The 25,908-nt window shown below is 39.8% G+C and overlaps 1 pseudogene; it reads left to right on the forward strand.

Annotated features, from left to right (window-relative positions):
- Positions 1-797: 797 nt before the first annotated feature.
- Positions 798-11,355, forward strand: LOC116904355 (annotated as a pseudogene).
- Positions 11,356-25,908: the final 14,553 nt, after the last annotated feature.

Below are 25,908 nucleotides of genomic sequence, written 5' to 3' on the forward strand. Positions count from 1 at the left end.
CTTTTCTGACTTGGGTAGGCCTTAATAAATATGACTCATGGCCAGCTTCACAGTAGTCATGCAGTTGCACAGATCTTTAGCTCTTGACCTCAGAATGAATCATTTGACATTTTTGGTATGTCTATCTCCCCTTCTACTTCTAGATTACTTATTTTAATGAGAAAGTTCCTATTGCCTGAGCTGAGCACCAAAAGAATATTAAGAAATAGATGGCTTTGGGGGCATTCTCAGAAATAAGATCAAAACAACTTGGATTTGATATTTTGCTATGGGGCCTGAAGAGCTAGCTCAGCAGTCAAGAGCCCTGTCATTTCTTTCGGAAAATCTAGATTTGATTCCCAGCACCCACATGGTGGCTTACAAACATCTGTTACTTTAGTTACAGAAGATCTAATGCCTTCTTCTGGCCTCCGTGGGCATCAGGGACACATGTGATGCACAGAAATTCATGCAGTCAAAACACCCACACACAAACTAAATAAACTCCTAACTTTAAATTTTTGCAGCAGCTAATTCTCACAGCATGTGTAAATTCAGCAATACTGTGTACGGGTCACTTCTATGGAAAATTTCAGTCAAACCGTCAAAAAAATTGTGGTTTTTTTTGAAGTTGTATGTAGTTTTAGACAGCATGCATTGTTTTGAAAGCTTTTTCTTATTTTCTTTCTAGGCTAAAAGTAAAATGAGTTTGTATTCTGTGAACACACATCTGAAAACAGAGTGAATTCACAGGCTCAAGCAGAGGCATGGGGGAGGTTTTTTTGGAGATTAAAATTTTCCTTTAGATAATCCGAGACATGCTGTGGTCCAGCCTCCCCAGGTGAGAGTACATAGATAATTAAAACATGGGTTGGACTTCCCTCTGCTTTTCGCCGTCTCCCAGGTTTCCTTGGTAAATTCAAGACCAATTTTCTTATCAGTAATTATTAGTGATTCTTGCCTAGGCTTGCAGGATCCCGGTATTGGGGAAGCTGAAGACAGACTCCTGCTTTTCTCTTCTTTCCAAGTGTTGTGGTCGTTAACGTTTGATTTCCATTACTGCAGAAATCACCACCCTGCTGCAAACGCATGTCTTCTGTATGTGTTTTGATTACCTTGTCAGAGGCCAAGCAGGAGGAGGTGGAGCAGTGGTGCTACCCCTCCACTGTTATTTCTGCTTCCCTTACTTGTCACATCTGTCATTTTCAGGAGCAATCATATCCATGGAAGCATTATTTTAGCACTTTAATTATTTTGAATGTCTAAGGACACAATTAACATATCATCTTGGTCACACTGATGGACTGCCAGGGATTTGGGTTTCTAGGGTGGCTTCCCAGAGCACTTTCGTGTGGCAGATTGAATGGGTAAACTCCAAAACTCCGTGGGCTGTTAAGCCACTCCCTAGAGCAAACTTCCAATATTTATTCTAGCTTTCAAAAGCACTTTAAGGAATCAGATGCGCTGGTGCATGTCTGTAATTCTAGCACCAAGGAGACTGAGGCCAGGCATTTCTATGAGTTTGGAGCCAGCCTGGCTTACATGGCGAATTCCAGACCAGCTTGGGATACACATATAAGCCACAAGAAGTGTAAACAAACAAGTCACACTCAAGCTAGGTGTTTTGGTGTGTTTCTGAGATCTCAGTAGGCAGAGGATTACTACAAGTTGGAGGCTAGCATGGTCTACATAGTAAGGTCCAGGTCAGCCAGGGCTACATAGCTAGTTCTTGTCTCAAACAAACAAACAAAAAAACATTTTAAGCCTTTTCATAATATCCTATTGTTCATCATCCTCTTGGTACCATTACCACAATCCCTGACTCTATTGTATTGTCCTTGCTAGGGGCTGCTGTTCTAATCTCAATGTCTGATACAAAGGAATAACAGTGGTACCTAACCTTTGTTGAGTGTTTACACTGGGCCAGGCACCCTACAAATACTCTTTAATTAAGCCCTCTCAAAAATCCTCTACATTGTCATTGCTATCTTCATTTTATAGGCAAGGAAACTGAAGAGCAGTAACTTACTAAAGGCCCCGTAAGCAGTTTGTCTGAGATTGGAACTTTGGCTCTAATTTCAGTATACATGCTTTGTGTTTTGTTTTTATTTTGAGTGGTTTTCTTTTTAAATTTTGTCTTTTGATGACTCATAACTGTAAATAATTCCCAATGTACTAGGTGATGTTATGCTATATGGACTTAGTATAGGATGAGTTTTGTATATCTAATTAACATATCCATCAGTGAAAATACTTTACTTTTAAAATTTTCTTTCTTGAGATTACAACTACATCATCTCCCCCTTCCTTTTTCTCCCTCCAGCCTCTGCCTTAGCTAGGATTACTATTGATCTTTTGAAACACCATGACCAAAAGCAAGTTGGAGAGGAAAGGGTTCATTTTGTTTAGACTTCTAGGTGTATATACTTCCATCACAGAGGGAAGTCAAGGAAGGAACTCAAGGAGGGCAGGAACCTGGAGGCAGGTGGATACAGAGACTATGGAGGGGGTACTACTAAGTGGTTTGTTCCTCATGGCTGTTCAGCCTGCTTTCTTGTGGAATCCAGGACTCCTAGCCCAGGGTAGTACCACACATATTGGGCTGAGCCCTCCCACAGCAATCACTCAATCGCTAATTAAAAAAAAAATGCCTTTTGAAAAATACAGGAACATTAGCAAGAACAGACAGGAGAATAAACCAAGACAGTTTTGTTTGTAATTGTCAGAATAAAACTGAATAGCATATATGATAACTCATTTGCAATAAAAAAAGAAAAAAAAAAAGAAGAAAATGCCTTACAGGTTTGCCTGTATCCTGGTCTTGTAGAGGTATTTCTCAGTTATTTCTCAGATGACTATAGCTTGTGTCAAATTGATATATCCTTAGTCTACTTAAACTTCATGGCCTAATTTTTCATTAATTTTTTTACATATATGTGCAACACACACACAGAGTGCATACACACACACACATATATCACAGAGTGCATATATATATATGGACTCTGCGTGTGTTTATACATAGCCCGCTAACTCTGTATAATGTTACTCATTACTCATGTACATGTTTTCAGGGCTGACCACTTGCTATTGGATACCTAATTGGTGCCTTCTTCACCGTGAGACTCTTCTCCAGCTCTCAGCATCTTTAGTTGCCTGTAGTTCTTTGTTTATGATTGAAGCCATTTGTTCACATGAGCATGGTTATTGGTGTTGTCTTTGTTCAGTTTCAGGTCTTGTTTAGGAAGGCATGTTGGCTTAAAGTGTGTGTGTGTGTGTGTGTGTGTGTGTGTGTGTGTGTGTGTGTACACACACGCACACACACACACACACACACACACACACACACACGTGCCTGTATGTATGTGCCTATATTTGTGGAGGCCAGATGTCAATATTGGGTACCTTCCATAATTGCTCCTCATCTTATTTTTTGAGACAGTCTCTGTCACAAAACCAGGAGCTCACTGATTCAGCTTAGCCAGCTGGCCAGTGAGCTCCAGGAATCTACATGTCTCATTTCTTCAGTGCTGGACAGTGATGCATGCCACCATGGACAGCTTTTTATGTGGGTGCTGGGAAGCTGAGCTTAGGTCTTCATGCTTGAGAGGCATACACTTTACTGACTGAGTCTTGTCCCCAGCATATTTTGGTACTAAAAGTATTTTAGAACGAAAATTATTTCTCCTATCCAGTTGGACCTTTGTAACATTTGACCAATAGCCACCAGTCTATTCTGCTTTGTGAGTTTGATTGTTTTAGATTCCACATATAAGTGAGAAAAAGTGGTTTTGGTTTTCTAGCTGTACTTGTACTTTAAACTACCACGTTATACTGCTCCCAACTCAGATACCAATAACTAATATTTACTGAGTGCCTACCTTCTCCCAGTACTATGTTAAGTCCTTCATATGTGTTAACTTGGTCACTTTATCCTCTTAATGATTCTATAACATAGATTTTATTACTACCCCTAAATTTCAGAAAAAGAGACTCTTGTACACAGATATTAAATAATATCTCTTAGTTACAGTGTTAAGTAAGACAGTCAAAAGTAACCTTCAGACATAAAACAGTCTCATCTCAGAGTCTAAACTCTTATCCCTCTCATATGCTGACTTCCAGAGGCAAGGTGATGGGAGAATTGTGAGATATTTCATTTCAGAGAAACACTAAGAAAAATAGATAACCACTATTCACTTTTTATTAGTTACCATGAAGAATGTGAGCAGGATTGTTAGGGACATGCGTCTTTAAGAGTCACACCTCATGTATGAATCTTTATATACAAATATTCTATTTTAAATATTGGCAACAAATTGTAATTTCTGAAAAGCACTATGCCAGACTGAAAATATTTACTGATAGGAAACACTGAGTTATTAGTGAGGGATGGTTAATTTTATATACTAATCAAACATTTCTGGATGTTTTTAATGCAAATTGTTTGTGTGTTAGATATTATTGTTAATTGAAAACCTCACGTTGTTATTAAGACACTTACTCTGCCTCTGATTTCACTGGCAACAAATAAGTTTGCAAGATGATTTATGTATATTTTACAGTTTAATTCCTCGGTAATGTTATATAGCTACTGAAACAAAACATTCAGATACTCTGAATTTAATGTACAAGGCTGCATATTAAATTCTTCCGTCCTATTTCCAAGTGAAAATAATTTGTGTCTGCAAATAAGTCTTTATAAACTTTGTGATGAGCAATATATGCAGCCTATACATAGAACAGACACAGACACAGACACAAAGACACACACACACACACACACACACACACACACACACACACACACACACACACACGCCAGATATTTATGAAATGTATCTGGCCTGCCTGTTTGTAACCTGATGACTGCCAGTTTACAATCTTTGCTTGAAGAGACATATTATTTATTTTACAAGGTTTATATCAGGCAGTGGCCAAGCATAGTGACTTCATGTGCTCTTGTTCTGGCCTGTACATGTCTGAAACATGATGCTGTCTCTTAGCACACTTTGTTACATTTCTCTTGCTGATTTTCAGGACCGGTCTCCATTTTTTCTCATTTACAGGGAAATTCCAAATTGGGTGGACATGGAGCTTCCAGACTATCTTCTTCAAAAGCTGTTTTCCTGTAACAGCTTTCAAAAGTGCAACCAAGGGTGGAAGAAAAGGCCAGACCAGGAGTTTTCAATTCTAACTGTACATTTGAATCACCCAGAGATCTTTTTAAAAATGCTGATTCTATAGCTATGGCATCAGAAATTCTGATTTAGATTGTTTATAGTAGGACTCTGGGCACTAGTATTTTTTTAGAAAAAGCTCCCTAGATAGTCTAATCTGCAGCAGGGTTGAAAACTGGCTAAATTGATGAATATGTGTTTGTCAGAAGGTCCCAAATATCCACTTTGAGTCTTGATCAATTGCTTTCTCCTTTACTAAAATCAGAGACTTGTATAATAAGGAGGCAGGATAGGCTAATTGTACAATTATGTATTGTTTTGTTGTTAACCAGATTACTGTTGTTTATAATTATATAGTAGCTCGTTAAGTAGGCAAGAGCATGGGATAATGTATATATTTGATATAGAGACTGGCAGAGTGATAACTCCTGAAGTGGATTCTAATGATCACTACTGTCTGGCAGTCATATCTTTGTGAAATCCCATTCTTCCCATTGCTGGATCTAGTTTTTGCTTTCTAACAAAGATACTACAGCAAAAACACTCTCGTGTTGATTTCATTATTAGCTTTACAAGAAACTGACTTGTTTTACTGCTTCTTTTCGCCATACCTCTGTCCTCTCTTTTCTTGATCATACTTAATGAAACATGAAATAAGTTGTTATATAGTGAGCTGACTTATGGATAGGATCACATGGTGTGGAAATGAGGGTGGCTACTCCTGGACAGCTGAGGAGGATCTGAAGTCCCCAGTTCCACAGCTTACAAGGACCTGGATCTTCCTAATGGCCACAAGAAATAAGTTGGTATCTTGTACTTATTGTACCTTGAGAAGATAGGAGGTCAGAGTAGCAACTCAATTTCAATCATTCAGGATCCCGAGCCAAAGGACACAACTAATCTATGCTTTTCTTTCAAACCCATAGTGACAGTGCTGTAAAAATGTATGTTATTTTAAGCTTCTAAGTTTGGGAATCGTTTGCACCGCAGTAATAGATAACATATGATGAGGTGATAGTCCATTCAGTTAAGCACTAGGCCGTAAATGAGATTGTCCAGCTTTCGTGTGTACTGGCTTACTTTGCCCAGCATAACAGTACAGATTCATAGACTCTGCTCTCAAATGTATATGTTGGAGGGGTTCTGGAATAGATTTCTTTCTTCTTTCCTTCCTTCCTTCCTTCCTTCCTTCCTTCCTTCCTTCCTTCCTTTCTTTCTTTCTTTCTTTCTTTCTTTCTTTCTTCTTAATCACATGGCTCATATGTTACCGATGTAGTTGTTTGTGGGGATCCCATCTCCAGAGCCATTATCAAGGGGGTGGAGTTAGCCACCGGAGAAGCAGAAAACATGTTGAAAGGCCAGTGATTATTACAGGAGATAGGCCCATTGGAGCATGATTTTAGGGAGGCTTATGGAGTATGTGAGGTGTTAAAGAAGCATTGAATATTGAATTGTGAAAAGCTGTGGAGGTCAGATTAGCTTCATGGTTGTACACTGTATTGGTTGCAGCGAGAGAGACTGAAGTTATGATTCTGAACCAAACTGTTGAAATTGAGGAGATGGAGGAAAGGCATAAAGTATGAATTAGAAATAACTAGATGACTCTTTAGACAAGAACTGAGGAAGGGAGTGATGTTGAGCCCCAGTGATTCTGAGACAGTGGTACCATTGGGGGGATGAACAAATTTGGATGGGAGTAAGTTTGGGGTATAGATATCTCTCCTAGGACAATTTAATGTCCATCTCCTTTCAATGAATAAGCTTTGTTCTTGGAAGATGAGTTATTTATCAAGTGGCACAGTTGGAGGCAAATCCCAGTTCAGTCCACTGGGCCTCAAAACGTGTTCACAGAGCAGGGGCAAAAGTATCACCTGAGAATTTGTCAGCTGTGCTGTGGTGCTCAGGTTTATGATATGCTTGTATTTGCTTTTATTAACACATGGCCAGATGCCTTAGGATACAGCAGTCCACAAAACGGAAAGGAGGGATGAAGATTGAGGAAGAAGCAACTGCTCCTGATGAATGAATGTTATCAGCTGTTGGTGATGAGAGAGAGAGAGAGAGAGAGAGAGAGAGAGAGAGAGAGAGAGAGAGAGAGAGAGAGAGACTTATATGTTGGTGTGCTCTCCCCCTGTGAGAGTCCAGTCATAAGTTGAAGCAATGCGGCAGCTTTGCATTGTGCTTTAGGGTCTTAAGAATCATGTATTGACTGGCTAGGCCATTGGGCTGCTCTAAACCAGCACAGCATGAATGGGCAGTTCTGACAGTGGCTGACTAATCAAGGTAGGAAGCACAATGTGGGGCTTCTGTGTTCTGACAATTTCCCCTACACATGAACCTGAAGAGTATCTGGAACAAATTGTTTTCTTATTTTCCAACTGCATATATTTACCATTTGCCCCTTTGTCCAAATAAGGCTGCCCCAGTGTGAAGGAAAGGGATCTAGGATTTACAGAGAATGCCTACCAGTATTTTCAATGGCTGTGTTATGACAGAAAAAAAAATCTGGTTCAACTCATACTGAGTGTGAAAACCAAGGCATAGCTTCTCCTCACAGCAGATGACTCATCAAGTGAAGCCTGAGAAGCTGTCTTTGGAAGGTCACTGACTATCCCATTGTGTCAGCTTTAAAAAACTGCTGCTCTGGGCACTCTATGACACTACTGCCATAGGATTCCTAAATCAGTGAACCTCATATTGTCTTATGTGGGCCAAAAAAGGGTTATCTCAGAAATGAAGACCGTCGTCGAATGAAAAATTTAACCTCAATTCTTAAGTTAACTGAAGAGCCTCTTCTAAGACAACTTTCAGAATTAATCCAGCAGGGCATCAGGATGCATGCCTGTAAATCCCAATTTTGGGAAGTTGAGGCAAGAAAATAGAAAGTCCCTCCCCACCTCTCCTTCCCTCTGGATCCACTCTTTTTCTGTCTCTCATTAGAAAAGAACAGCTTTCTAGGATTTAACAACCAGGGACTGGGAAAAATAGAGGGAGGAGAAACTGTAATCAAAATATATTGTATGAGAAAAGAATCTATTTTCAATAAATGAAAAATAAAAAAGTTGATTTTTGAAGCTTCCTGTAGTTATTAAGACTGGGAATCTGGAATAGGATATAGTGGTTTAGATATGTAAATAAAACAAAATTTAATTCCAGGCCACTTTTGACTCCACAGTGAAACAATAAGTAAATAAATATATATATGAAACTAATTTCATTGCATTGTTCTTTACCTCCTAAATTTTCCTGACCATTATTCACCATCCACACCATTCTATTCCAACTCCAACTAGACATAAACAGCATTCTTTTTATTCCTTGCTGTACCCCCTAAAAATACCTATATTTGATGGTCAAAGTGACTATATCATTACATCCTCTACTTCTGACTTTAATTATATCTTGGACATTGTACTGGCTGGTTTTGTTTCAAGTTGACACAAACTGGAGTTATCACAGAGAAAGGAGCCTCCCTTGAGTATTTCCTCCATGAGATCCATCTGTAAGGCATTTTCTCAATTAGTGATCAAGGACCATTGTGGGTAGTGCCATCCCTGGGCTGGTAGTCTTGGGTTCTATAAGAAAGCAAGCTGAGCAATCCAGGGGAAGCAAGCCAGTAAGTAACATCCCTCCATGGCCTCTGCATCAGCTCCTGCTTCCTGACCTGTGTGAGTTCCTGTCCTGACTTCATTTGGTGATGAACAGCAATGTGGAAGTGTAAGCTTCTTGGTCATGGTGTTTGTGCAGGAGTAGAAACCCTGACTAAGACAGACATGTACCAAACTGGAGATATATTTGGGTCTGTTGTTTCCCTAAATCATTTTAGTATTGTTTTTGTTTCGTGTGTGTGTGTGTGTGTGTGTGTGTGTGTGTGTGTGTGTGTGAGAGAGAGAGAGAGAGAGACTTCTCTATCTTTTTACATTGCTATCATCTTCCAACTTTTTGGTTATTTCTTCTCATTTATTTAAGACCTTGCTTATGATCTCTCTTCTTTTCCCTTTTATCATTTCTAAGAACCTCTACATTACGATGCCAATAATTTCAAAGCATCTGTGTCTGTCTCAGTCAGCTGCTGGTAGGGCCTCTCAGAGGACAGCCATGCTAGGCTCCTGTCTGTAAGCACACCATAGCATCAGTAATAGTGTCAGGCCTTGGAGCCTCCCCTTGAGATGGATCCCAAGTTGGACCTGTCACTGAACCTCCTTTTCTCAGGCTCTTCTCCATTTTTGTCTCTGCAGTTCTTTTAGGCAGGAACAATTCTGGGTCAGAGTGTTTGACTGTGGGAATGACAACCCCCTGTGGTTGAATTAGAGAAAAGCTGTAAGAAGCTGAGGAGGAAGGTGACCCCATAGGAAGACCAGCAGCCTCAACTAATCGGGACCCCCAAGATCTCTCAGACACTGAGCCATCAACCAGGCAGCATACACCAGCTGATGTGTAGCCCCCAGCACATAAAGAACAGAGGACTTCCTGGTCTGGCCTCAGTGGGAGAAGAAACACCTAACCCGCGAGAAACTTGATGCCCCAGTATGATCCTTCTTTACCATTGCATTTTCCTTTTCTGACTTGTGCACTACTTTTTCCACTCACCCCAATAGCTCATTTTCCTTGTCCTAAAATAGATCTTTCAATCACAAGAAACTGCATTATTTTGTAAATCTCAGCCTCCTCTGCTGTAGTCACAGAAATATCTCAGGCTAGACTCCTGATTCATTGGCTCCCACAAAATTTTCTCTCTTCATTGGTGAACCACTCTATGTATATAATTTATACCCCAGCTTGGAATCCACATCATTGTTGTAGTTGGTCTCTCTTCCTTCTTCACCAGCCCATTGCCTTGTTCTACCCTGGCCGTCGTTTATTCTGTATCCTCTTTTCCTTTATAGCAGAGACTTTTATTTATGTCTCTCATTAATTTAACTGGAAAGCCAGCTCTGCCTATTTCTTTGATTGTCCTTTCTTTCAGGATTTTGGAGACAATTAGCTAAGAACTTTGCTTCCTCTCTCCTTTGACTTTTCCCTTCCACCCTTCCTTATCTTGCCCTCTGATGACTTCATCGTGTATAGTACTGATTAAAAAGAATCTAGGGCTGAACTGTGGTTAGGTCCGCAGTAGAAGCCACGAGCCACGCCTTCTGCTCTGTCACTAGCCAGGGCTTGCCCCCCCTAGGGATGGCCCTCTGGCACTCACAGGGCGCTGCAGCTTGGGGAAGGCAGACTTTAATGCCGAAGGAAAAGGAGGGTGGCAGAGATACACTAGGCTCTGAACAGTGATCCCACCTACGTGGCTGCCCTCCAACGAATGGCTATCAGTGAGGGAGGGCTCCTGACTGATGAGATCAGGTGCCAAGTATGGCCTAAGCTCCTCAATGTCAACACCAATGGGCCACCGCCTGGTCAAGAATCTGTGAGACAAGAGCAAGAACTACCAGCAAGTGCTGCTGGACGTCAGGCCGTCTCTTTGGCGCTTCCTTCCTGGCATGCCAGATGAGCAGAGAAAAGGGCCCCAGGAAGAGCTAATGGATACATCCTCCTCATCTTGGATTGAAACCGTCAGCTCCACTACTACCAGGGCTACCATGATCTCGTGGTTGCTTTTCTGCTGGTGCTCGGCTAGAGGCTGGCAACATTTCTGGTAGAAAAATTGTCTACACACCACCTCAGGGATTTCATGGATCTCACAATGGACAATATCAAGCACATCTTAAATTATTTGATGCCCATCATTGACCAAGTGAACCCGGAACTCCATGACTTCATGCGGGGATCGTGCTGTACCGGGAGCAGGAAGTGGTGGACTGTGACTATGACATGGCCTCTGTTCACCACCGTTGTCCCAGATCCCTCAGGACCTGCCCTATGAGACGCTCATCAGCAGAGCAGGAGACCTCTCTGTTCAGTTTCCCCCTTCTGAACTTGCAAGGGAGGCGGCTGCTCAGCAGGAGGCTGACAGAACTCTACTTTAAAAGACATTCAGACTTTGAGCTGGCAATTCAACAGAGGACAGACACGGCGCTGTGGCAGCGGTTCCGGGGACTTCTGAGGCCTGAGGCTCGAACAAAAGACATCCTGACCAAACCAAGGACCAACCGATTTGTAAAACTGGCTAACGGTGGCCCTAGGAGCAGTGGCACTAGCAGTGGTGCAAAGTGACCTGGAGTGGGCCCCTAAATTCCAGCTGCAACTGTTCCCCTAAACTCAGCTCAAGCAGCCGCTTTCTCACCCAGGACACCAAGTTCTCCCCATTTCCAGAAAAAGGATGAAATTGCTGTGATTAAAGGGTTTCTGTCAGGGGTGCTCTGTCTGCCACCCTTGTCTTTCGGCTTTGGTGACAAGTGGCAGAGTTGCCTGACACCGGGCTTACCAGACCTGAGTACTCTCTGCACCTCTCCTCCTGTTGGAAGTGGCTCTGGAGCACCTGGCTACCCAATCGCTGCCTAGAAAGTTGGGCCCAGAGATGCCCTCCTTACAGCACCACGTCTTGAGTGCCTTTAGACAAAGCAGGTAGGGTGGTTCACCCTTGGAATGAAAGCGAGGGGAGCGAACTCTAGCCTGGGAGCCAGGCTCTTAAAAGCGGCCCTATTAGCTGGTCAGAATCAGAGGTAGACTTGAGCTGGGTTCTAATGAAATGTTTATGATCCCAGCCTAGAGATCGCATGCAGAGGAACGTCATCGCACATCCTCCTTTTCCATCTCTCCAGAACTGGGATTTTAAGCATGGATCACTATCCCTGGATTTTTATGTGACTATTGGGGATATGAGCTCAGGTCATCATGCTTGTATGCCAAGTACTTTACCCACTGAGCCATCCTCACAATCTGAGAATGTGTTCTTTTCACAGGCCAGTTTCTTCTCAATTCTTTTAAATGTTGCCCCAACAGGGACTTGGACTCTTAAATTATTTCCTCTATTACATATTTCTTGTGCTCTTCTGGGTCATGCACATAGTCATTACCCATGTTATAGGACTCCTATTCTAAGTAAACCATGACTCCATGGTTTTACATTTTACTCTAACAGCTACCACATTTCCTTATTCCCTTTTCGATCCAACTGTCTTGAAATTTTTCTTCCTAATCTCTTCTTTCTCAATGATATTCCCTTTGAAACTTCTCTAATTTGGTTCAAACCTGACTTTATGCTGCCTCTCAAGGTTTGAGAATCAAACATACAGAGAGCTCACACTGAAGGCTCAAACTCTGAGTGTAGTATATGAGAAAGAAATTGAATATTTGAGAAGTATATCCAAGGAAACTGAAGCTCTAAAAGCCCAAGTGATTTGCCTAAGAAATAGAGCTAGTCAGTAGATAAATTGTTATTGAATCAAAAGGCATCAAATTCTGAGAACGCATGCATTCATCATTCTTGTCATTAATTACATGTGCTTGGTCTACCTGTTAAGACTGTCATGTCAAATTGTGGTTGTTTTTGTTGTTGTTAATGTGTTTCCTCGTGGGTCTATTATTTCTAGAACATTAACAAAGCGTGCAATGAATAATAGTAGGTGTTCAATAAACGCTTGTTAAGTGAATGAAAGGACATTGTTATCATTGCTCTAATTGGTCTTCAGCAGAAAAGCCTCATTGCTAATCACCACCTTTGCTTTAATATCTTCAGAGAATTTTGCAATTTTAGAGCTGCAAAGGGACCTTAGAGATAGACAATTTAGATCTGTAGAGGTTAAATAGCATGACCAAGGTCACTTCACTAGTTAGTTGCAGTCCAGTGCTCTTCCCATGCTGTCTTCAATAGGTGTTAATGTTCCCTGCCTCCACATTCTCTTTCCCAGCCTAAGTAACCCCAATGCCAAGCAGCATGAAGACGAGGGAAAGTCAGTAGAAAGGCATATTGTGAATGTGAGGGGTAGGCAAGTATTTTAGCATTAATGAACACTTTCTTGGTCCATAGAGGTACCTGAGAGCTGCTTTGTCTTCAGTTTAAAATACCTCCTTCCCCCACTAGACCCTGTGCTATGTTTCTGTTAGTACTTAGGTTACCTTAATGAGATTTTCTTATCTCTGATTTATAAAACCAGACCTTCTTTTCTAGTGTTTCATTATGTACTTCCCAGTGTAGTGTGGTTAAAAAAAAGGAAACCCACATTCCTACATCTCGTTCCATTCCACTGTTCTTTATTTTTTGTACTTTTTATGCTCGTATAATGTAAAGTGCACTTAAAAAGGCAACCATGTTGCTTGCTAATATGGTGTCAAAGTAATAAGTTCCTCATATGGAAGAGAAGAATCAGCTGATTGGAACCCTCAACCAACCAACATCCTTTGTGTGAAGGATAAAAGTAGCACAATCATGGCGAGCCATAGTTGTTTATAAATCTTTGCTTTGCTACTAGTTAATGGTGTGACCATAGTTAGCATGGTCCTTCACATTTGAAATGAGAACAGTAGGCGTGTTTTTATTTCAGAGAGTAGAGGTAAAGATTAAGTGAAGAATATGTATATCAAGGGTTTAAATTCTCTTCCTGATATGTGTTATAGAATGATTTCAGTATTTAATTAACTTCTTTTGGCCCCACCTGTGTGAAATAGGCACTGTTATTAATAAATATAGGTCATTAAAACTTAGTGCCTGATACCCATTGATTTGCTCATGACTCTCTGGTGATTTGGCTCAACTTAATTGGAACTCTCTGCTTCATGTATGCCATCTGTGTTTACTTGTACATTTTTTTCATCAAATTGAAGTCTGTAGCCTCAGTCTTATATCTACAACAGCAACAACATCAGCAGCAACAACAGCAGGAGAAGCTGCAACAACAACAAAGACAACAACAACGACAACAACAAGACCAACAACAACACCCTACAAAATACTTGGGAATATGATGGGAATTTTGTGAAATATGATGGGTGACATTATGGGAGGGACTTTGCAGAACTCCGAGGGGGGATGGAGGAGAACAAATATGACCAGAATGTATTATATACATGTATGTATTAATTTTAATTAACCAAAAAACCCAAGCAAACAAACCCATAGCTCTCTGATTTGAGAAATGATTTTATAAAGTAAAGCATATCCAGAAAAAAAATCACTGAGAAAAAGAATCCTCAGATGGAAGCTACCAGAGTATGCTGAGAATGAACACACATTCTGCATTCCTAGTCATGGGGTCTGATGAACCTGAGGGCATACAGGATGCTGGGAATTCGAGGAAAATTCATTATGGTGGTTAAAGCTGTGAAGAACACAAAGACTTTTAGCAAACAATTGCCACAAGTAGTTTAAATAAACCAGAGTTTTAATTTATGTTTTCAAAACAGTCTTCTTTAAATCTTTAAGTTCTTAATTATTTTTATTTGTATGTATTAACTTTACAAAATAGTGTGTTTCATTATGCCATTTCCTATGTTATATAAAGTACTTAGATCATATTTTATCCCCTCCCTATCTTTTATTCTTATTCCCCTTAACTTTCACTGTCTCCTCTCCACTTTCAGGTCATTCCCTTTTCCTTTTCTGTTCTACATATGAGAGAAAACATGTAATGCTTGGCTTTTCCAGTATGGCTTATTTCATTTAACCTGGTGATTTCTAGTCACATCAACTTTCCTGCAAATAATTTAATCTCTCTCTCTCTCTCTCTCTCTCTCTCCTCTTCCCCTTTCTCCCCTTTGTTTGTGTTTGAATATTCACTAAATTATGCAATTCTTCAATCCTCATCCATTATTCATTATTCATCCATTGATGAGCACCTAGACTGATTCCAATGTGAAAAATTTCATATTTTTGATGGGAAAAAACTTCAGAGGCCTTTGAATTTTAGCTGCCCTATTTACCTTTAGGAATGGTTGGTGCTTTTGTTTTTGAAATCAGGACATTTAATACTCTTAAAGTTACTGTAAACCCCCCAAATGACTTTGTTTCTGTAATTTAAATTCATTAATATCTTCCAAATGAAAATCATAACCTGAGGTAAATTTAGTAAATGAAAGAATATGCAGGCTTATGTATTTTTTTGTGATTTTCCAGAGCACTGGCTTATCAAGTATTATGTGCCTTTTGGAAAACTTCATTGTACATTCATGGAGCATAAGTAAAAATGGTAAATAATGTTTTAGTGCTCTGAATAAGTTGTGGAGAATTCCAAGACTCTATAGGCCACAGTTTGTAAATTGTTGTGCAGTTGTTAGAAAGGAGTTGCCCTGCTAAAGCATTTTGAGACCATATGATCTAGTGAAAGGCTCAACCTTAGACATGTAAGATGAATTTTCTAATCTATACTATCGGTTGGTAATCAAATCTACCTCATATAGTTGTGAAGATTAAACAAAATTAGGCAGTATATCTCACCTATGCTGACGGACTTGCACAAAACTTGGCATATATCAGGATTTCAATAACTGTTGTCTCGTCTTTGAAAAAAGACCTAATAATTCCCTGCCTCATGAGGCAGCTTATTTAGGTTCTGGGTTTTTCCAAGTTTTCTCTTCTCGCCTCTGTATAGCTCCTTCCCTTATCTTTTGTGCTTTTTCTTCTGCATAGAATAAAGCATCACCATTAGCATTTCAGGTAAAAACAATTGTGGATCTTCACTTTGTGGTCCTTTTCCTTCTGCATAGAATGAAGCTTTACCTATGTATTTTAGATAAAAGCAATTGTGAATCTTCTTTTTCTGGTCTTTTTTTATTATTATCAAAACCAGCTATTGATAATTTTTGCTGAGTATACTTGATCACTTGGTTAAGTATTTACTGAGCACCTCTATGGTTTATACCTCCAATATAAAGTGATATTTCTGAGTTTGTATTCTAGATGTAGAAGAGAGACAGGAAAAAAACAAGTACTAAGAAAGAATATGAACAGATGTGATAGGGTCCTATAATGGTAATGAAGCAATGTAGAAAAACAGGGATGATGTCAAAGGAGGATAATCATGTAACGTCTCCCTGTGGAAGTGAGACCTCGATAAGGTGCCAGCCAGATGAAGGGAAAAGTAAGTGCAAGTTTTGATTTTTTTCCAATTGTGATCAGAATCCATTGGAAGATAAAGTGCTATGAATTATGTTTTGAAAATATCTCTTACCGTTTTGTGGAGAATGGAGGACAAGAATAGAAGTGGAGAGAACAGTTAAACAACTCTTGAAATAGTTCAGGCACGAAGTGATGGTGCTTTGGAGGTGGTGAGAAGTTAGATTGAAAGAGAAGGCAGAGTTGATAGGATTTACAGATGGATCAAAGCATTGTGTCAAGAATAATGAGGAATCCAGAATGGTACCCTGAAGTTTTGGCCTGAATACTTAGATGGAAGGTTGTGTCATTTACTGAAATGGGGAAGACAGGGTGAAGACCAGAGTGGAAGACAGAATCAAGAGTTCTATTTGAGGTATATGTTAAATTTAAGGTGCTTATTAGATCCATATAGACAGATGGAATGAAGGATCTGGAGTACAAGAGAGGATCATAAATTTCCATTTGGAGGTTCTCAGTAGATAACATTCAAAAACCGAGTTCTAGAGCATTTTATTGTTAGTCTCTGAAAATGGAAGCATGAACTGCTAAGGGACGCTGAGAACAGGAGGCCATTGGCAACCATGTTAAGAGTGATGTCAATAGTGTGGACAGAAGCTTATTTTGTTGGTGGGGATATAGATCAGTTGTTAGAGTGCGTAATGCTTTGTTTGTATATGTGAGCAACCCCTCTCCCCAAGGAGATGGAGAGGTGGTGAGGAGAGGGAGAGAGAGGGAATGAGAACTTTTGTGTATGTTGAGGAAATATTGAGGGGTGAGGCAATAGGGAGGCCATTGTAGAGAATGTTTGGGAGAGTTTCGTTATGAAAGGGAGAAAAGAAATTATGAAGAACAGAATGTGTAGCCAAAGGAAGGTTTAGTTTAAGAACCAATGTTGTCTATTTGAAGGATCAGGGAAGATCCTTCAATATGTGATGGAAGGAGACATTGGTGCCATCAAAGAGAGGCAGATTAATTGCTAAAGCAACATACTTGAATATCTAAATGTAAGAGATCTTATACACAAGTGGAAGATTGGATTAACCTAGGGATATTGAAAATTATTACTGACTAACAGGGGAGCAGGCCGAGTATGTTGGTAGGAATGCAGGTGAGCTGATAGACCTGTTGGTTTGAAGATGAGTAAAACCAAAGTTTTCAGGCAGTGCTGAATACTGTTGTCCTAGTTTAAGCCTCTTTCTTTGCTGTAATAAAAAACCATGAGCAAAAGCAGTCTGGGGAGAAAGGTGTTTATTTCATCTTACAACTTATAGTTCATCATCCAGTACGAAGTCAGGGCAGGAACCTGGAGATAGGAACTGATGCAGAAGCCATGGAACAGTATTACAGGTTTTCTCCACAGAACTTGCTCTGTCTGCTTTCTTATACTATCCAGGATCACCTGCACAGGGGTGGCACTGCTCACAATGGGCCCATCCCTCTAATACAAATTGCAAACTAAAAAAAATGTTCCACAACCTCCTTACAGATCATTTTTTTCAATTATGGTTCCAATGTCTCAACACTCTAGTTTGTGTTAAGTTGATAAACAACTAGTAAATCCCACTGTCTTGAAATTTCTGCTTAAATATTTGCTATAGGACCATTGTATTATTTACATGGAATTATTCACAATTAGAGTTAAGTGTAATGAAGGATGAAGTATAGAAGCATTTCCTCTACAGACGCACTTATTTTGGTGTACTAGGTATCATGGGACTTGGAGTTTGAGTAGGGGTGCAAAGCAGCCATATGAAAGGTTGACAGTTGGTATAGTCTGATGCTGTGATCTTTTTTTTATTATTTTTTTTTTCAGTATATTTTTTATTAACTTGAATATTTCTTATTTACATTTGAATGTTATTCCCTTTCCGGTTTCGGCCAACATCCACCTAACCCTCCCCCTTCCTTCTATATGGGTGTTCCTCCCCATCCCCCCCATTACCGCCCTCCCCCAACAATTACGTTCACTGGGGTTCAGTCTTGGCAGGACCAAGGGCTTCCTTCCACTGGTGCTCTTACTAGGCCATTCATTGCTACCTATGAGGTTGGAGCCCAGGGTCAGTCCATGTATAGTCTTTAGGTAGTGGCTTAGTCCCTGGAAGCTCTGGGTGGTTGGCATTGTTGTTCATATGGGGTCTCAAGCCCCTTCAAGCTCTTCCAGTCCTTTCTCTGATTCCTTCAACGGGGTTCCCGTTCTCAGTTCAGTGGTTTGCTGCTGGCATTCGCCTATGTATTTGCTGTATTCTGGCTGTGTCTTTCAGGAGAGATCTACATCCAGTTCCTGTCAGCCTGCACTTCTTTGCTTCATCCATCTTGTCTAATTGGGTGGCTGTATATGTATGGGCCACATGTGGGGCAGGCTCTGAATGGGTGTTCCTTCTGCCTCTGTTTTAATCTTTGCCTCCCTATTTCCTGCCAAGGGTATTCTTGTTCCCCTTTTAAAGAAGGAGTGAAGCCTTCACATTTTGATCATCTGCCTTGAGTTTCATGTGTTCTGTGCATCTAGGGTAATTCAAGCATTTGGGCTAATAGCCACTTATCAATGAGTGCATACCATGTGTGTTTTTCTGTGATTGGGTTCCTCACTCAGGATGATATTTTCCAGTTCCAACCATTTGCCTACGAATTTCATAAAGACATTGTTTTTGATAGCTGAATAATATTCCATGGTGTAGATGTACCACATTTTCTGTATCCATTCCTCTGTTGAAGGGCATCTGGGTTCTTTCCAGCTTCTGGCTATTATAAATAAGGCTGCGATGAACATAGTGGAGCACGTGTCTTTTTTATATGTTGGGGCATCTTTTGGGTATAGCTGGGTCCTCAGGTAGTTCAATGTCCAATTTTCTGAGGAACCTCCAGACTGATTTCCAGAATGTTGTACCAGTCTGCAATCCCACCAACAATGGAGGAGTGTTCCTCTTTCTCCACATCCTTGCCAGCATTTGCTGTTGATGCTGTGATCTTTAAATGGGCCATGATTTGTGATGGAAGAAGTAGGGGCATGGGCTTAAGCCAACAAAGGAGAGTAGGCAGGATGAACAGTGTGGGAAAGGAAACATGCAGGATATGAGAAAGCTGTATGGAAGCTACTCTGGTAAAAACATAGTCCTCCTTTAGAACAAGAGACTATACAAGAACAGGAGTGGGGTTCAGTGTGAGAACAAATGCCTAGTGTGTAGGGAGGCATGGGCTCAGCTCTTTACAATACTACGAAATGAAGGAAAGAGAGAATCTGAGCAAAATGTTGAAGTTACAGAGGAATATGATGATGGGCTACAGTTTCAGAGGACGCAGCAGCAAAAGAGCATGAGGGGTTCATTGATAGTCTATTGAGTCAGATTACAGAACACATGGAGCTTTAAGGAATTCAAGGTACTGATACAGGCTGGGAAACTGGGAAGTTTATGCGATTATGTTAAACAGAAGCAAATTATCTCAGAAATTAGTTCTGTTGGCTTTTGGAAGAGGTAATCAGACATACAAACTGCTTTTGGGCTGATTTCTTGTTCTCTTTGTATTGGCAAAGCTGGTTAGAGGTTAAGTGTTTTAATTAGGGTTTCTATTGCTGTGATAAAACAGTATAGTCATAAGCAACTTTGGGAGGAAATGTTTTTTTTTTTCACCTTATAGCATGTAGTCCATCACTGAAGCAAGTGAGGGCAAGGACTCAGGGCAGGGACCTGAAGGCAGGAACCGAAAGGAAGACCGTGAAGGAGTGCTGCTTACTGGCTTGCTCATTATGGCTTGCTTGGCCTGCTTTCTTATAGCACACAGGACCACTAGTCTAGGGTGGGACCACTCACGGTGAGATTGGCCCTCCTATATTAATTATCAATCAAGAAAATGCACCACAGATTTGCCCACAGGGCAATCTTGTGGGAGAACATTTTCTTAATTGATTTCCCTCTTCCAAAATGATTCCACCTGGGGTCAAGTTGACCTAAAACTAGTCAGCATAATAAACTTTAGGAGATGAGTTTACATGAGGAGGTCTTGATACCCTCTGTCCTCTTTTTAATTTCTTGTGGGTGTTTTGAAATCTGACGGAAGGAACTCTGAGGTCATTTTAATAATGACTACTTTGTGAAAAAAAACATAAATCAGGTTCTCCAGTCCCCTGTTAATCTCCAATAAAGCCAATTTTAATAACTGAATGATGTAAGTGAAAGGTGTGTGCTTTCTATCTAAACAAAGTTTTGGACAAGTCCCATAGGCACTGCAGTCACCATCCAACTAGATTGTTCCTTGAAGACTCCCATTTTATTTGTTATGTATTTATTGTGGAAATATTCAAGGCTACTCAGAAAAATAGAATTCAAATGATAGGCTCCCATATGCTATACTGCTTAGATTTAATAGTTTTTTGAAATATTTTGCATGCGTTCTTCAACCATTTTCCCTTACCAAAATGTCTTTGAGGAAATTGCAGACATTATAGACCCCTTATTCTAAGTAGTTCAGTAAGCTAAGTCTTCTATGTAGAAATTCTCAAAATGACTGTGTCTTTCAAAACGTGATGACAAGAACTAAACAAGAGCATTCCACAGACGGATTGACTGGCCAGTTGTCCAGAAGTAATGTCTAGAAGTTATTTTGATTAATACAGATTACAGTCTCTAAAATTATTCATTTAAGAGGCCCAATGCATTATTGACTCGAGCACATTTGTGGTCAACTAAAGTCCCCGAGTTCTTTGCACATGGACTGCCACTGTCAAGTCAGGCTTCCCTCCGTTTGTATTTGTGTAATTGATTTTTTGTTGGTTTTAGCCTATTGAAAATATTTTGAATTGGTATTCTGCCCTCCAGTGAATTAGTTAATCCTTTTACGCTTTGGTTCATCACCAAAGTTGATAAGTAAACCTTTTATATATTCATGCAAGTATACGGCAGCTACTTTCTAAAGTTGAAGCTTAAGCTGCTTCCAAATTGTAGAGCCTGCAATAAGATGAGTTTGAGCATTAAGAGTGAACTTTTTGTTGGAGAAATGATTTGAGTGTTTCTGATAAATGACTGAAATTCATTCCTCTTGATGGTATCTGAGTACAGTTTCCTGACACATTCTAAATCATTCTACAGTGACTTTTGAATATAATCAGTCACCAAATGGTTTCTTCCTACAGTCTTGGAAACACCTACATTGTTCCGGGCAGATATATCTAGGGGTGGGGTTGGCATTCTGAGAACCCTATGGGTTCACTTAGTAGATTGATCTCACAATTACAGAGGAAATAAAATTAAACCCCAGAACTGTGGTGTGGCCCCTGATTCTGTTATACTTAGAAAATGGTATCACACTAGGAACATGTCAACGGTTAGACAAGTGATATTTTTGTAAATTTCCAAATTTACAAAATGCCTCAGCAGAAGGCATAATCTTGGCAATATACAAAGCTCAAAATAGCAAATCAGTATTACAGAACTCTATACTCAATATAGTTCTCAGGTTGTAGGTATTTCAGAATGAGAGATCTCTGACATCAGCCTTAACGGGAGGCACCATAGCACAGAAATTTAGATCACAGCTACTGGGACTTGATTGTCTAAATCTAAAGTTTGTCTGTCATACTTTTTGATTGTCTTAGGCTATTTGTTTAACCTTAGTAGAGATTAATTACCTTATCTGTTAATGATGAAGCCAGTTCTAGCCCTATCACATAGCCGTTGTGAGGATTAACAGAGTTGATTCAAGCAACGTTTCAAGAAGTCAGCCACCTTCTTTTTACTCATAAGAAAAGGATTTAAATGAGTACAGAAAGTATGTATTTTAGTCAACATCTCAATCTAATTCAGAGTGTCAACCTGAACTAAGTGACACATCTTAGATATTCCCCAAAATGTGACAATTCCTCAGTCTTTAACTGAATTTGTTATCTGGACGCTTTTTTTTCTAGTTCTAGCAAGAAAGTACAATATTTCTCCACTGTGAGTTTCTCAATACTTTCTCATGAGTAACTTAAAGTTAGGAATTATTTGGAAAATATAATTCAGTGATGATGTGCCCTTGGTATGTTTGATCAAGGGATTCATGATATTGCTTTAAACCCTAACTAAGACAGCCCTCCTTATCATTTGGATTCTTTGGGTCTGTGGATTGTAGCATGGTTATCCTGTACTTTATGGCTAATGTCCACTTTTAAGTGAGTATATACCATGTGTCTTAGGGTTTTACTGCTGTGAACAGACACCATGATCAAGGCGGCTCTTATAAGGACTACATCTAATTGGGGCTTACAGGTCCAGAGGTTCAGTTCATTATCAAAGTGGGAACACAGCAGCATCCAAGCAGACATGCTTGGATGGAGGGACTGAGAGTTCTACATCTTCATCTAAAGGCTGCTAGCAGAATACTGGCTTCCAGACAGCTAGGAGGAGGGTCTTAAAGCCCACACCCACAGTGACACACAGACTCCAACAAGGCCACACCTCCAAATAGTGCCACCCCTTGGGCCAAACATATACAAACCATCACACCATGCATGTCCTTTTGGGTCTGGGTTACCTCACTCAGGATGATACTTGCTACTTCCATCCATTTACCTGAATAATTCGTGATGTGCTCATTTTTAATAGCTGAATAGTATTCCATTGTGTAAATGAACCAGATTTTCTGTATCCATTCTTCAGTTGAGGGACATCTGGGTTCCTTCCAGTTTTGGCTATTATGAATAAAGCTGCTATGAACATAATTGAACAAGAGTCCTTGTGGGATGGTGGAACATCTTTTGGTTATATGCCCAGGAGTGGTATATATTTATTTATTTTTATTTCACTTATTTGCTTGTCAAGTATGTCTGTGTACTATGTGCATGCATTTCTGGTGCAGGCTAGAGGAGGTCACTGGATCCTTGCAAATAGGAGTTAAAATTTTGAGTTGCCATATGAGTGCTGGGATATGTCCTTTGGAAGAGCAACCAGTGTTCCTAATCACTGATCCATCTCATTAGCCTTCAATACTTTTGTTTTTCAAAGATGTTTGCTTTACTATGCTCTAGGATATTTTATTTTATTTGTTATATCCATATAATCTTTTATTTGTTATGTAGTCTATTTTATTTGTTATATCCTGAATCAACCAGTCCTTCATTCATGGGTAAATTATATTTGAAAAAACCATGCCAAATGTATTGGACATGGCTATTACTGTATCAGAAACATTCCTCATTTTGGCAGATAGTTCTATAAAAAAGACACGCTTGACTAAGATGCATTCAAAGTTTATGCCAATCAAATTTACACAAAGGATACAGACTCACAAGTCTATCTTATAGTACCATGACTCTGTTGTGTGACACTATTACCAGGGAGATGTGAACAGACATCTACTCACAGTAGATAGGGAACTGATGACCAACCAAAGTAAGGATGCCAGTAAAATTCAGCTTGGAGAGCCAATATGTGATATTGGGGTTACTTACAGGAGCAGAAGTGACTCAGATATCTAACTATACCATCAAAATCCCACCCCAGCATGGGTGATGGCTAATCAGACCTGGAATCCTGGGGCTCTCTGCATAACTTTCAGGTTGCTCAACAGGTTAGAGAGGGCTTCTTTCAGGTAGCTCAGCTGGTGTGAGCCTCTTGCCTGCAGCTTGTTTGGTCTCTGCCTCATCTAGGCAGCACAGTTGGTTCGAGAATATCTTTTGGCATACACACACACACACACACACACACACACACACTACACACACACACACACACACACACACACACACACACACACACACACACACTTTGAAAGGGTGGGCTCTGGTGAATTTTGTCAGTTTCAGAGACTTCCTGAAGCCTTTGAGTTGTTTACTTCTTGAGTGCAAGACTCTCCCTTGCAGGAAGGCATGTTTACTTCCTTTTAGAACATACTGTGTGTTAATGAGCTTTCCTCCAAGATGAAAGGAAACTGCTACAGAAAAGACACTAAACAAGCATCACAGTTTTCCTTTTAATCTTTTTTTGTTTCCTTAATTTTAATTATTTTCTCCGATATTGCGAAGCCAAGTTTTTATTATCCATGAATATAGTTACTCAAAGTTCAGTCTTAGTATACAAATCAAGTAGTTTTACAATCCTTAATCTGCACTTGCAGTATAAGTATATTGATAAATGGTCGTTTTGTTTGTGCTTTTTGAGAGCCAACTCTACCAACAAAACATAGGTTCTTTTGTTTCAGAGCCAAGCATGTTTAATTATTTCAAATGTACCCCCCCCAATTCCTGGCTCTGTATCAGAAAGAATGGGAAAAAGTAAATTTCTAAGAACATTAAAAATATTTTTCCTTAACTCTATAATTTTGTATTTTTTTGGCATCGTTTAAAGATTCCCAACTTTGAATCATCGTAACTATTTACTCAAATCTTGGAATTTTAAACAAATTGGATACATATATTTTCTTCCAGAATTTCTTGCAGTCTCAATAGTGATCTAATAAGTTAGATACTAGCCCCTCATTATTTAGATTAGGACAAGCCCTGGATAATCCTTGTTTCAGGAGAATAAGTACCTATTCTTTTTTATTGGATATTTTTTATTTATATTTCAAATGTTATCCCCTCCCCCCCACCCAACCACCCACCATAAGAACATATTCTTATTGTGCACAATATACTTGTATAAGTACAGCATAAGTAACCTTGGAGCCAGGTATTGACCATTTTTACTACTGCTTAAATCATTTCTTTATAAAGATCATCCTTTAAGGAGACATTTGTATAGTTAGAATTATCACTGACATTTCTGATGTGAATTGAAAGTATTCTTGTGTAATCTATATTTTAACATATTAATCTATTAGCTTGATACAGAACCAGAATTGCTGCCGCCAGTATCACTCTTCTCAGTCAAGACACAGTCATTTTTCTGTAGAAGGTATCTGTTAAATACACAGTTTTAACCTGTGAGGGAAAACTTTTAGCACATTAGCTAGCTGTCACCTCACCGAGATCATGGCTGTGATCTTTGAGATCCCTCTGTCCTGGCACCTTCTGTCACTCTGCAAACACTCATTTCTGTTTCACTGACCTGTGAGCTCTTTGAATGAGAACATAGTTTAATCATATCACCAAAGCCTGGAACATAGTAGCTCATCTATGGATACTTCGTGAAGGGATGAATAAATGCATGCGAGGAGATGATGCTTGAGGACATAGGCTGGGGAATGTGAAGTAGAAAATGATTACTTACAGCTGGGCAGAGGCAGGAAAGGGCAAGTCTGGATAGAAGAACAAAAAACAGGATTATGTATTTTCAGAGGACAGCAAAACTGTACAAATTGTTGTGGGAACACTGCTCAACTAAAGATAGGATGTAACTGAATACTGGCCTCAAAGTTTAAAGCTTCTGGTTAGTTGTGACTAAAGGAGCAGGTCCTGAAACAGAATAAGTTAAAATCCTAGGCTGGCTACATCCTGTTGGAATTTGAATTTTACTATAAGTGGGGTGAAGATCAACTTGAGGGGTGGAGGAATGTTTAAGTAAAAGAAATGACTTGATATAACTTTTTATTTCCATTGGGTCACTCTGGTTTTGTTGTTGGGAGCAGAATGAGGTGTGAGGGTAAGGGTAGCACCACATATCTTAGTAATGAGGCTATTGTAGTAGGTATATAAGGCAAAGTTGAGAGTAACAGACTAGATCCGGTGGAGGTACCGTGGAACTCTCTCATTTAGCTCTTGTGCTAAAGATGGAGCAGGATTTCATGAGGAATAACACAATATCTCTTCCATTTATGCCCTGAAAAACTAAATTAAACTGAACATTTCACAATGGCTTTGAATGATAA

The sequence above is a fragment of the Rattus rattus genome, chromosome 6 (assembly GCF_011064425.1).
Source record: "Rattus rattus isolate New Zealand chromosome 6, Rrattus_CSIRO_v1, whole genome shotgun sequence".
Lineage (NCBI taxonomy): Eukaryota > Metazoa > Chordata > Mammalia > Rodentia > Muridae > Rattus > Rattus rattus.